We start from the raw sequence: 11,933 nt of genomic DNA on the forward strand, positions 1-11,933 counted from the left end.
GATAAGCAGGAGGACTATTGTCAAATTGAAGACAAATTTGTCCATCTAAGTTCTGAGTTACTCGTGTTAACTCTGAATTAGTTACTTCATGTGCTAACTGCTTCGGAGAATTAACAGAGTTTAGAACCCAAGTCTGAGGGAAGTCAATTTCATCCCACCGAATAGGTCGTCGAGTAGTTATTTTGGATTTTATAAAATTTGTTTCAATAAGAAGAGTGCAATCAGAATTATCATCTATCAATTTACAACGAGGAAATAAAAACTAAAAATACATGATTTTTAAGAACATCATGAAATGCATGTTTGACAAAAAGTTAATATCATAAATATAATATCATAAACTATTAAAATACTTGACGAAAAAGTAATCCATCAATTCTAACTAAAAAATGAATGCCTTACAATGTGAATCATGTCAATGTTAGTAAAACAAATAAACTAGAACTGAAAATATAACATAAGTTCAAAATTCAAAATAAAAAAGTTAACATAATACACTTAAGTCATATTTCAACATAACATACATAAATATGATTCAAAAGGAAAGGAAAAGGAAAGTCTATAACTTGAACGATCTATTCCGTTGTCATTAAAAGACACCTAATCATGGATATGGGTTATGAAAATTTTTTAAAATATGATCTCAAATTAGTGTGGGATGATGTTGCTAAAAAATTTTAAATTTGAAATTTTGGATCGAACTCACATCATTCTGTTAGAGCAAATTTTTTTTTGTTACATCTGTATCATTATAGCGATCGGTTGGCTGCTATAGTAGGATGATGGAACCATAAATCCAAAGTGCGATTTTATATTTCTCTTTTCCCCTCTTCAGTTATAAAAAGGACAAAGTTCATTCAAAAATCCTCCTAGGGTTACCTCCTGGCCTGGAGCAATGGAAAGGAGGGATTTTTGCATTCATGGGGTGAAACTCATGGGTTCCTACTATATTTCATGACATAAGTCATCTCCATAGAGTCAAAAACTCATGTTCATGCCTCTGCTGTAGCTGCTTGGCATCCAAGTAGGTTAGGTTTAACTGAATAGTTAAAGTATAAACATGACGTAGATTAACGGGAGATTGCATGGTTAGACCTTCAGACATAGGGTTTTGAATGGTTTAAGCGGATAAAACCCCGAATTCATTGGGTGAGAACATGCTATTAGGTTGAGATAATGAAAATGATCATGAAATTATACATTACCTTGTCTTGTTGTTCATCCTTGTATGATTAATGATATTGTTGTACTCAAAATTTGGGTTAAACCTAATTAAATATTTTGGTAAGGGTCGTTAGTTGTTGTAGATTTAGAAGAATCTATGGTGGTAACAAGAGGAATGGAGAATTGGTAATGTATCAAATTGTTAGGATGAATGGTTGGGGGTGGGACATAACCCATAGGTTATACGTGCTAATTGTAGGTGATGGTTTTAATGTAGTTACAACCAAATTTGTGTTATGTGTGCATAATAACTAACTTTTAATATTGCTTGTCTAATGTATGCTCAAGAAAAGTGAATGATTGCTTGATATTCTAAGTGTTAATCGCATGTAATGAACTTAGATGAATCTTGTTAGATTTTACAAGTGTTGTTTTGTTTTCATTGTGATTGTGATTTTGTGATATCTGTCATTATTTTGAAATGTACCAATAATTGAACATCTCCAAGGAGTTGGTTAATATAAGCTCTCCCCCTAACAGATCATGACTAGTAGATGCATACATAAGACTCTTAGCATGTATGTACAAGGTACATGTGGGGCTGTCATTTCCTTGAATGAACCAGAGATTATGTGTTTTCTTGATTATATATTGGTTCCTAAAGTGAACTAGGTTTATGTGCTTAATTTGTTATGTTTGATATTTTTATGTAAACCAAAATACATGATATTTGTCATTTTTAATTATGATAATTGTCATTGTTATTGTTCTTGTGGATCCTTGACTAGTCCAGGATAATCGTTAAATCGATATCCACTGTATTATATTGATTTTTTGAGTGGACTAGGTTAATCGTTTATTTGATTTATTGGTTCCTTGCGTGAATCGGGTTATGTAATGACTGGTGTATTAGGCTTTCTATGAACTGGGACTTATTGGTTCCTTGCATGAATTGAACTATATAATGACTGGTGTATTAGACTTTCTATGAATTGAAACTTATGATTATGATATTTATATTCGATATTGTCCATTTCTTAGGTGAAAGAGACAACGAAAGGTATTTTACGGTGGAGTTGGATTGGTGGTCATAGTCTGAATTGACTTGTTGTACTTGTTGACTTATATTTGCTAAATATCATGGTGCACTTGTTTACAAGGTTATGTGTTATGAACTTGGAATAGAGTTTATGATTGTTTTGTCATGCTGTGATATAGTCATGTGTTATGAATTGAGGTAAGGTTATCGATAGGTGTTTGTGTTGTGCCCATGTCTTAAAATGGTCAGTGGTCTAGAGCTTATTGTATTTTAAGCCGGGAAGAGAAATGTTATTATCTTGCTAATTACTGCTCATAAACTTAAATGAACCTAAAGATACTAGGATGTCAAAGTACGATCAGATTCATAGAATAGGTTTAAGGGTAAAAGACCTTGAGGGTTGGATATTGTCACGACCTGAGGCTACCCCCTATTTGTGACAATAGTTCTTACAACCACAAATAGCCACAAGCTAACTCATGAGCTGACACCTACTGTGAGCACTGAACAAGATAGTAATATAATACATGTGTAGGTAAGCTGATAAGATACTATAAAACTTGATACTGAAATACGTATCAAAATATGTCTGGAATATCTGATAGAATACTAGAAACCAACTGTCTATATGAAAACAACTGATAACACTGAAATGACTGACTGACTTTCTAACTGATTGTCTGAAAGCCTCTAAACATCATGAGGAGTTGATGGGATAGACCCCCAAATAACTCCAACTGGTTGAACATAAGAAAACACTGAAGTAACTGAAATAACAAATTATGTCCTCAATGGATGAGGACTCGTCATTACTGCTGCTGAGTAACGCTGAGTTGTCTAAGAGCGGTTGGAAAACTATACGTCCAAACCTATGTTATAAGACAACATAGCACAGAGAAAAGTGTGCGGTCAGTACTTTGAATGTATAGATATATGAGATGAGGACTGGCTGAAATTCATGAGGTATCTGAGCATAAATGCATGAACATATAATATCAAAGAATGCAAGACCAAGCATAAACATGGTTCTGAGATAATCTAAAATTCGTATAACTGAATAACTGATAATCTGTACACTTGGTCAAGCAAACCTGAACTGAAATACACTGAAGTACTGTACTGAGACAGTGGGAGGTATCATGTAACCGACATGCCCCAATCTGAGCTAATTGGGGCCTAACTTATAACCCTAGTTGGTAGGGTGTTAGTACCGTGACACGGGTACTAACACTGGCTGTGTGGGTCCACTAAATTGGTGTCCCAAGGGACTAAGGAGTCACCCTCTACTGGCAGGTGCTCTCATGAGATATGTGTCAACTCTCAACTGGCAGGAAAACATCTCAAACCTACATTGGCTACGTAGTTCTGGAACTCAAGGACTGCTACTAAAGGTCACGCCCTCTACTGGAAAGTGAGCATCCATCATTGGGTTTGTTCGGTACTAAATCTTACTCCCAACTAAACTGACACTGGCACTGGACAGAACTAAACTCGACTGAACATTATTACATAACTGATAGTGCTCATCATGATCATAAATATCTGAGTAAATAATAAGACTCATGGTATCACTGAATTATTACTTAAAAGACCTGAAATCATGTAAAACAAGTAGGTATCGGGTGTTCATAACCCACCAGTATTGAATGACCATAAAGTATGATATAAACATTTAAAATTGTAAAATGGAAATCATGGTTCAAAGACCCAAAGCATGAACATTCCACCAAATATGTGAAAATCATAAATTTGGACATGGGAATGTCTTAAACATGAGGGAACAACATGATTACATGGCTAAATTCATAAATTTGAGGATTTATTCTGAAATTAATAGAACATGACATGGGATTTAGAACACTTAAAACATGACTCATTACACTTGAAAACACTTGCAACCATCACTTGACATTGAATTAACAAGAGCTTTAAGGACTTATTTCATCTTGAACATGTATAAACTCATAAAGTAAACCAAAAGAAGTTTTTAGGCTCCATGGGTAAGAGGGATCAAAGGATGAACATACCACATACCTGAAGTAGAAGCTTTGGGGAAATTTCTTTAAAGTTGTTCTTGACCTTGAGAAACCCTAGCTACTTGGGGACGATGAAGAAACCATTTTCTCTTGATTCTATTTAGTGAATTGATGTTTAATGATGTAAATTGGGGACTTTTATACCACCCTTGTAAAGCCAAAATGACATGGATTTAACTTTTAAGGGAGTGGGGAAAGACATAAAAGCCCCTGAAAAAATGTGCAAAAAATCGAGTTCCTAGTCGGTACGAGTTGACCTTACGACTCAAATATTAGGGTATGACTGGACTGTTGACTCATAAGGTTGGCAGATTTCAAAGAACATGTATTGGTCTAGATACGAGTTTTACTTTTAACTCGTAAGATGCCTATACAATTTGGTAAAGTCACTTGTAAGATAAATGGACAACTTGGGGAACCAACACTGTTATTGATATGACTTCTCTATATATGAGTCGTACCTTTGTATACGACTGGATACCCCCTCTCGTATCCTAGACAGAACCTCAAGGGGTCAACACTAATGTCTATATGGCTAGTTTCATACGACTCGTACCCCTCTTGACGACCCATAGGGTCAAGTCGTACTTGTAACAGAATGTTCAACATGCTATACTGACTTAGGTATAAGTCCAACATACGACTCATACGCTGAGGTATGACTGATGATCATGAGTCATATGTTGCACAGAGACCGAAAAGATATGGCGTATTATAATATCTCTCTCTTGAAAATATTCGTCCTCAAATGAGACTAGTTAGACTGAGAACATCGAGGAAACTGAGATCATACACTGAACATGCATGACTTGAAACATGATTACATAACTGAGTCTGAAACAAGATACATGAACTGGACTAATTTTGTGAATGCATGCAATGCCATGAGATTGGTTACATAGCTGAAACTGAGAATAGAAAAGAGTTAATCTAAGGAAGATCGTTACCTCAAGCTGAATCTGGGTTTGCGGAGAAAAGTGAGGGTACTTGGTTCGCATATCTACTTCTGCTTCTCAAGTAGCTCCCTCAATAGACTGATTATGCCAAATATCTTTAATTTAACCAAGGGAACTTCTTTATTCCTTAGCCTACGAATTTGACGATCAAAGATCTTAACTGGGACTTCTTTATAGGAAAGGCTATCCTTAACGTCTATATCTTCTAAGGGAACAATTACAGCTGAATCACCAATACATTTCTTTAACAAGGAAATATGAAATACCGAATATACTGACATCAAATCTGCAGGAAACTCTAGCTCGTAAGCTACTTTCCCAAAATGACTCAAGATTCTATACGGTCCAATATAGAAGGGACTGAGTTTCCCCTTCTTGCCAAATCTCTTTACTCCCTTCATAGGTGAAATCTTCAAATATAACCAAATCACCAACCTTAAAGTCAAGATTTCGTCTCCTCATAGCTGCATAAGATTTCTGGTAGCTTTGGGTTGTCTTCAGTCTCTCCCCGTATCAACCAAACTTACTTCATTGCATCAAGCACTAAATCCGGCCCTATCAAAGCAGCTTCAACTACCTCAAACCAACTAATAGGAGATCTATATCTCCTCCCATAGAGAGCCTCAAATGGATCCATCTGAATACTAGAGTAATAGCTGTTGTTGTAGGCAAACTCAATCAAAGGTAAATGGTAATCCCAACTACCTTTAAAGTCAATAGCAGATGCCCTCAATATGTCCTCTACGGTTTGAATGGTTCTCTCTGCCTGACCATCTGTCTGAGGATAAAAAGGTGTACTGAGATGAACTTGGGTACCAAGACCCTTCTGAAAAGTCTTCTAAAAGTAAGAGATAAATTGAGTACCTCTATTTGATATGATAGACAACGGAATCCGTGCAACTTAACCAACTCCCTAATATAAATCCTGGAATAATCATCAACTGAGTACGAAGTATGAACTAGCAAGAAATGAGTTGATTTGGTCATTCTATCTACAATGACCTATATCAAACATGCTGATGAGGCGTACAAGGCAACCCTATCACAAAATCCATGTTCACCACTTCCCACTTCTAAGTAGGGATACTGAACTTCTGTAATATACCACTAGACCATAGGTGCTCAACCTTAACCTGCTGACAATTATGACACTTAGCCACAAACCCTCCAATATCCTTTTTTATACCACTCCACTAATAGATTTCCTGCAAATAATGATACATCTTAGTGGCTCCTGGGTAAATAGAATACCGCACACCATGTGCCTTCGCTAAAATCCAATGTTTCAAACCATCAACACACGAAACACATAATCTACCCTGACAATGAAGCACACCATCTTCCGTTTTGGGAGAAAACCTCTACCTTCTTATCTTTAACTACCTCCTTTAACTTAACCAAACTAGGATCTCTGTCCTGCTTTTCTTTCACTTCAGCCACCAATGAAGACTCCGAATCATTTTGAACCCATATACTGCCCTCAGCTGAATCAACTAACCAAACACCTAATCTAGCAAGCTAATGAACCTCACTGACTAACTTCTTCTTATCTCCCTCAACATGAGCAACACTACCCATAGACAATCTACTAAGGGTATTTGCCACTATATTGGCCTTGCTCGGATAATATAACACACTTATATCATAATTTTTTAAAAACTTAATCTACCTTTTTTGATGAAGATTCAGATCTTTCTGCATGAAAATGTGCTGTAGACTCTTATGATCAGTGAACGCATCAATATGAAACCCATAGAGATAATGTCTCTAAATTTTCAAGGAAAAAACAATAGCTGCCAACTCAAGATCATAGATTGGATAATTCTTCTCATGGGGTTTAAGCTTCCTAGATGCATAGGCTATGACCTTGCCTCTTTGTATCAAAACACAACCAAGACCAACTCTAGAAGCATTATAGTAAACTACAAACCCATCTGGAAAACTCAAGACTGGAGTGAAAGTGATTCGAGTCTTCAACTCCTGAAAACTCATCTTGCGAGAATCTGACCACTAAAATTTGACTTTCTGCTGAGTCAATTGAGATATGGGGGATGCAATAGAAGAAAACCCTTCAACAAATTACCTGTAATAGCTACCCAAATATAAGAAACTCCTGACATATGATGGAGAGATGGGTCTGGGCTAATTTCTCAGGGTTTGGTCTTTTGAGGGTTAACTCTAATGCCATCATCGAAAATAATATGGCCAAGAAAAGCTACTGATCTTAGCCAAAATTTGCATACTAAATTTGGCAAACAACTGATGAGCTTTAAGGGCCAGCAACACAATTCTCAAATGGTCTGCATAATCATTCTCACTACTGGAATAGACAGGATATCATTAATCAAGACTATGACGAATATATCTAAGTACTATTTGAACACCCTGTTCATCAAGTCAATGAAAGCTGTAGGGGCATTAGTTAGTTCAAAAGACATAACTAGGAATTCAAAGTGACCATACCGAGTTTTGATAGCTGTCTTTGAAATGTCATATTTTTTTACTCTAAGCAGATGATAGTTGGATCTGAGGTCTATCCTAGAGAAATAACTGGCACCCTAAATTTGGTCGAACAAGTCATCAATTCTGAAGAGTGGATACTTATTATTGATTGTGTCTTTCTTTAACTGACGGTAGTCGATGCACATTTTGAGAGAACCGTCATTCTTATGCACGGACATGACTGGAGAGCCCCATGGTGAAATATTAGGCATGATGAAACCCTTATCTAAGAGATCTTTTAACTATTCTCTTAACTCCTTAAGCTCAGATAGAGTCATTAGGTAAGATAGAATAAAGATAGGATGGGTATTTGGAAGGAGATTTATTCCGAATTCAATTTCCCTTTCGGGAAGAACTCTGGGAAGATCCTCAAGGAACATAGCTGGAAATTTCTTTACCACTAAAACTAACTCGAGACTTGGAGTTCCAGAACTAGAGTCTTTGACTCGAACAAGATGGTAAATACACCCTTTAGATATCATCTTTCTTATTTTAAGATAAGAAACAACCTGACCCTTAAGCACTGAAGTATTACCCCTCCATTCAATGACTAGTTCATTAGGAAACTAAAATAGAATGACTTTATTTCTGCAATTAACTGAGGCATATCACGAGTGAATCCAATCTATGCCGAGAATGGCATTAAAATCGGTCATCTCTAACTTTATGAGATAAACTGAGGTGATTTTCTGAGATACTGTGACAAGGAAAAATTTGTATACCCATCTAGCTGTAATAAATTTATCCACTAGGGTAGACACTGAGAAATATTTTTCTAATATTTCAGGACTGACATCGAAATTGACAGCTATATAAGGAGTTACAAAAGAAAGTGAAGCTTCCGAATCTAACAATGCATAAATATAAATATGGAAAACTTGTAACATACCTATAACCATATCAGGAGAACTTTCCTAGTCATATCGAGTCTGGAGTACATATAACCTATTCTGACACTGCCTACTAGTAACACTTGAAATACTACCCTACTGAGTTGGGCGACCTGCTGGAGCTGAAGAACGATTAGACTGACCCTAGTGACCAACCCTTGGGCAATCCCTGACTCTGTGGCCTGGCTTGCCACATCTAAAACACCCATCACTACTAGCTTTACACTCACCTGGTAATGCCTACCACATTTCTTGCAGAGTAGATTAGTACGACCATTGTTCATACTACCCTGGGACTTAGAGCCTGACACTATATCCCGACTATCTTGCCTAAATTTAGGCACCAGTGCACTAGCTAAAAATAGAGCTAGGACTAAAAATTTTTGACGAAACTGAAAACGGTTACCACTTTTTGACCTTGGTTGATAAAAGTTAAAATTACCTATTTTGGCTCTCTTATTCTCTCTCTCTTTCTCTTTAAGATTCTCTTCCTTGGTCTGTTAAACGAAAGTCTAGATAGGTCCATCTCTTTAATCAACATAGTGATGGATCTTGAATATATTTATATGTATAAACACTAATATTCAGCCATGATAGGCCTATTTCTATGAGCTTAAATATGTATTATTATTGATTTTGGTGTGTAATTTCATGATTTGAGCTAATAGATATGATTAGTAATGTAGGAAAGATTTTTGATAAAGTTTGGCTCAAGTGGATGCATGACGAAAAAAAGTGATGATCGATGATAGTAGATTAAGTCTATTCAGTATCGAGGACACTGAAAGGAGTTGGAAAGCAAGTTAGAAGGCTGGAGCAAATAGTGGAGCAATTAGCTAAGGAGAAAAGGTTTTGTGCCTTAGTGAAATTCTTGGAAGCAAATTCCAGTGAAGGCGGGAGATTAGCCCATGACGCGGGCTCCAATTTTGGGTCCTTTGCCTTGATGAATTTTTGAAGTCTAATTCCAGTGAAGGCGAGCGATTAGCCCGCAACGCACCCTTCATCGCGGTGCAATAGAGCGGGTAATGTGCCCTTCATTGTGGTGCAATAGAGTGGGCGATGCGCCCTTCATTGCGGTGCACTGACCCCCACGACACGTGTTGTAGTCCACCTCAAACTTAAATTTTCCTAGTATAAAATCCAACACGGGAAACACAATTGGAACACTTTGACACATACTGTAGAGGCAAAAACACTATTAATACTTTTCTTAGGGTTCTTTAAACTTCATTATTCAAAGATTACTTTTGGGTATGTTTAATTATTCATTTTTGATGTTGAATTCAAACATGAGTGGCTAAACACCTTTGTTCTGGGGTTTAGCCAAAAAAATAATTGAACTTTGATATTTTTTATTATAGTTTCTTGTTGGATTATTGTATGGGTTGTTCTTAATATCTTGTGCTTACTATTTTGATGAATGGCCACCATTAGAATAAACCTATATTCCTATGTAAATCTGGGTGGAGGATTATAGAATAGAATGAAATGATAACGAGCAAGGTTCTTATCCTTTTATGAAATAAGGGATGTCAATTAACATCTAGGATAGGGATATACCTAGAAGCCTTGTTTGGTTCACTTGTAGAAAGATAGCTTTAGGAATATAGTTGGATTATTTCATCCCCACTCAATGATGTAGTTATGATGTCCAATATAGGTAGAAGATTAGTGGTCGGGCGATCGTGATCATACTAAAATACGATAAGAATAAAGATTTGTAAGATTGTTAGAAGGTGTCTCAACCCTGGCATTCTTATCAATATTGTTCACAACCCCTGCTTATGTTGCTATTATCATATAATATTATTTCTTAATTATTTATATTTTACCTTGAATCTTCACAATCATCTTGATACCTTTAAACACTTAATACATTCTTATCAAAAACTAAAGGTGGTTGAATTGCTAGTTGCATAGTCCTCATAGGTACGATATCTGACTATCCTTGTCACTATTTTATTTGTACGATCGCGCTCACTTTCATGTGCGTTAGAATGGAATAAGTTTTTGGCATCGTTGGCAGGGACTTATAATTAGTAATTTTATAAATTTTTAGTTTTTGATAATTAATGTAAGTGTTAATGACTTGATCTTAGTGGCTGACTTTTGCAGGATCAGCTAAATACAGGACTGGCGAGAGATACAGAGTTGGTAAAGCCTTATTCAGAACCAAAACTAGTATTTCAACAGAGGCGAAGAGCTCATTATCCAATTCAACAGTTTTAAATGGCGGAACAAAGAGATCCTAATCTTGTTGATCCAAATGATCCAGTTGATCCAAATTCCGGATGTGTTCCAGCTTTGGTGATTCTAGTTTCTCCTGCTTAAGCAGTTGCCAGACCTATTCGTGAGATGGAAATCCCACTCACGAACCATGCTACTAATAGCATCCGCAAGCTAGAGCCAAGTGGTCTATTTGAATTAAAGCAAAAATATGAAGCAGTTGCTGAATTCGGCCAAGCAATTTGCTAGATTTTCACATGAAGACCCACAACAGCACATACAGGCCTTCCTGGAAATTAGAAATACCTATATTCTTATAAGGGTGAATACTGATTATGTCAGACTGACTCTCTTCTCATTTTCTTTAATTGGGGAAGTAAAAAGGTGGTTACATGCTAAACCACCACTCTCCATCACTTCTTGGGATAATCTAGCTCGAAAGTTCCTAATTCGATTCTCTCTATCAGGGAAGACTACACATTTGAGAAGTGAGATTTTGAGTTTCAGGTAGAAAGAAAGAAAAAATCTTTGCCAAGCTTGGGAAAGGTGTAAGGGTATGCTCAAAAATTGCCATCACCATTATCAGTCTAATGATGTTCTTGTTCACACTTTCATAGAGAGTCTTGAGCGAAACACCAAGATTCTCTTGGATTTAACAACTGGTGGGCAAGTTTTGGAGAAAATATATGATGAATTATATACACTGTTGAATCAGATTTCATAAGGGAATCTTAAATGGCATGCTAATTTAAGTAGTGCTCCTAAGAAGGTGGTAGGTGTGTTAGAGGTACATCAATTCACTACTTTGTCAGTTGAACTTGAAGCAATGCAAAATTAGATGCTTACTCAGTTTAACAACTTGAAGTTTAGGGTTTCTCAAGCAGTAACTACAACTGATGCAGTCTAACAGGTAAATTCTTGGTGTGAGGTTTGCGGAAGTAGTGAGCATGAAGCTGATGCTTGTGCGGTTAATGCAAATTCTATTAATTATTTTAGGAATACGAATAATTAGGGATACTAGAACTTTGGTAATACCTATAATCCCAATTGGAGGAACTATCCTAATTTCTCATGGGGTGGAAATCAGGCATAAAATAATAATCAGTATAAGGGGCCAATA

General features: G+C 36.4%; 1 non-coding gene across 1 annotated transcript; it reads right to left on the bottom strand.

Moving 5' to 3' along the window:
- Nucleotides 1-11,291: 11,291 nt before the first annotated feature.
- LOC124898276 lies at nt 11,292-11,398 on the bottom strand. Its single transcript, XR_007055251.1, has one exon. It is a non-coding gene; the product is annotated as a small nucleolar RNA R71 (small nucleolar RNA).
- Between the last annotated feature and the right edge of the window lie 535 nt (nt 11,399-11,933).

This window comes from Capsicum annuum, chromosome 4, assembly GCF_002878395.1.
Source record: "Capsicum annuum cultivar UCD-10X-F1 chromosome 4, UCD10Xv1.1, whole genome shotgun sequence".
NCBI classification, from domain to species: domain Eukaryota; kingdom Viridiplantae; phylum Streptophyta; class Magnoliopsida; order Solanales; family Solanaceae; genus Capsicum; species Capsicum annuum.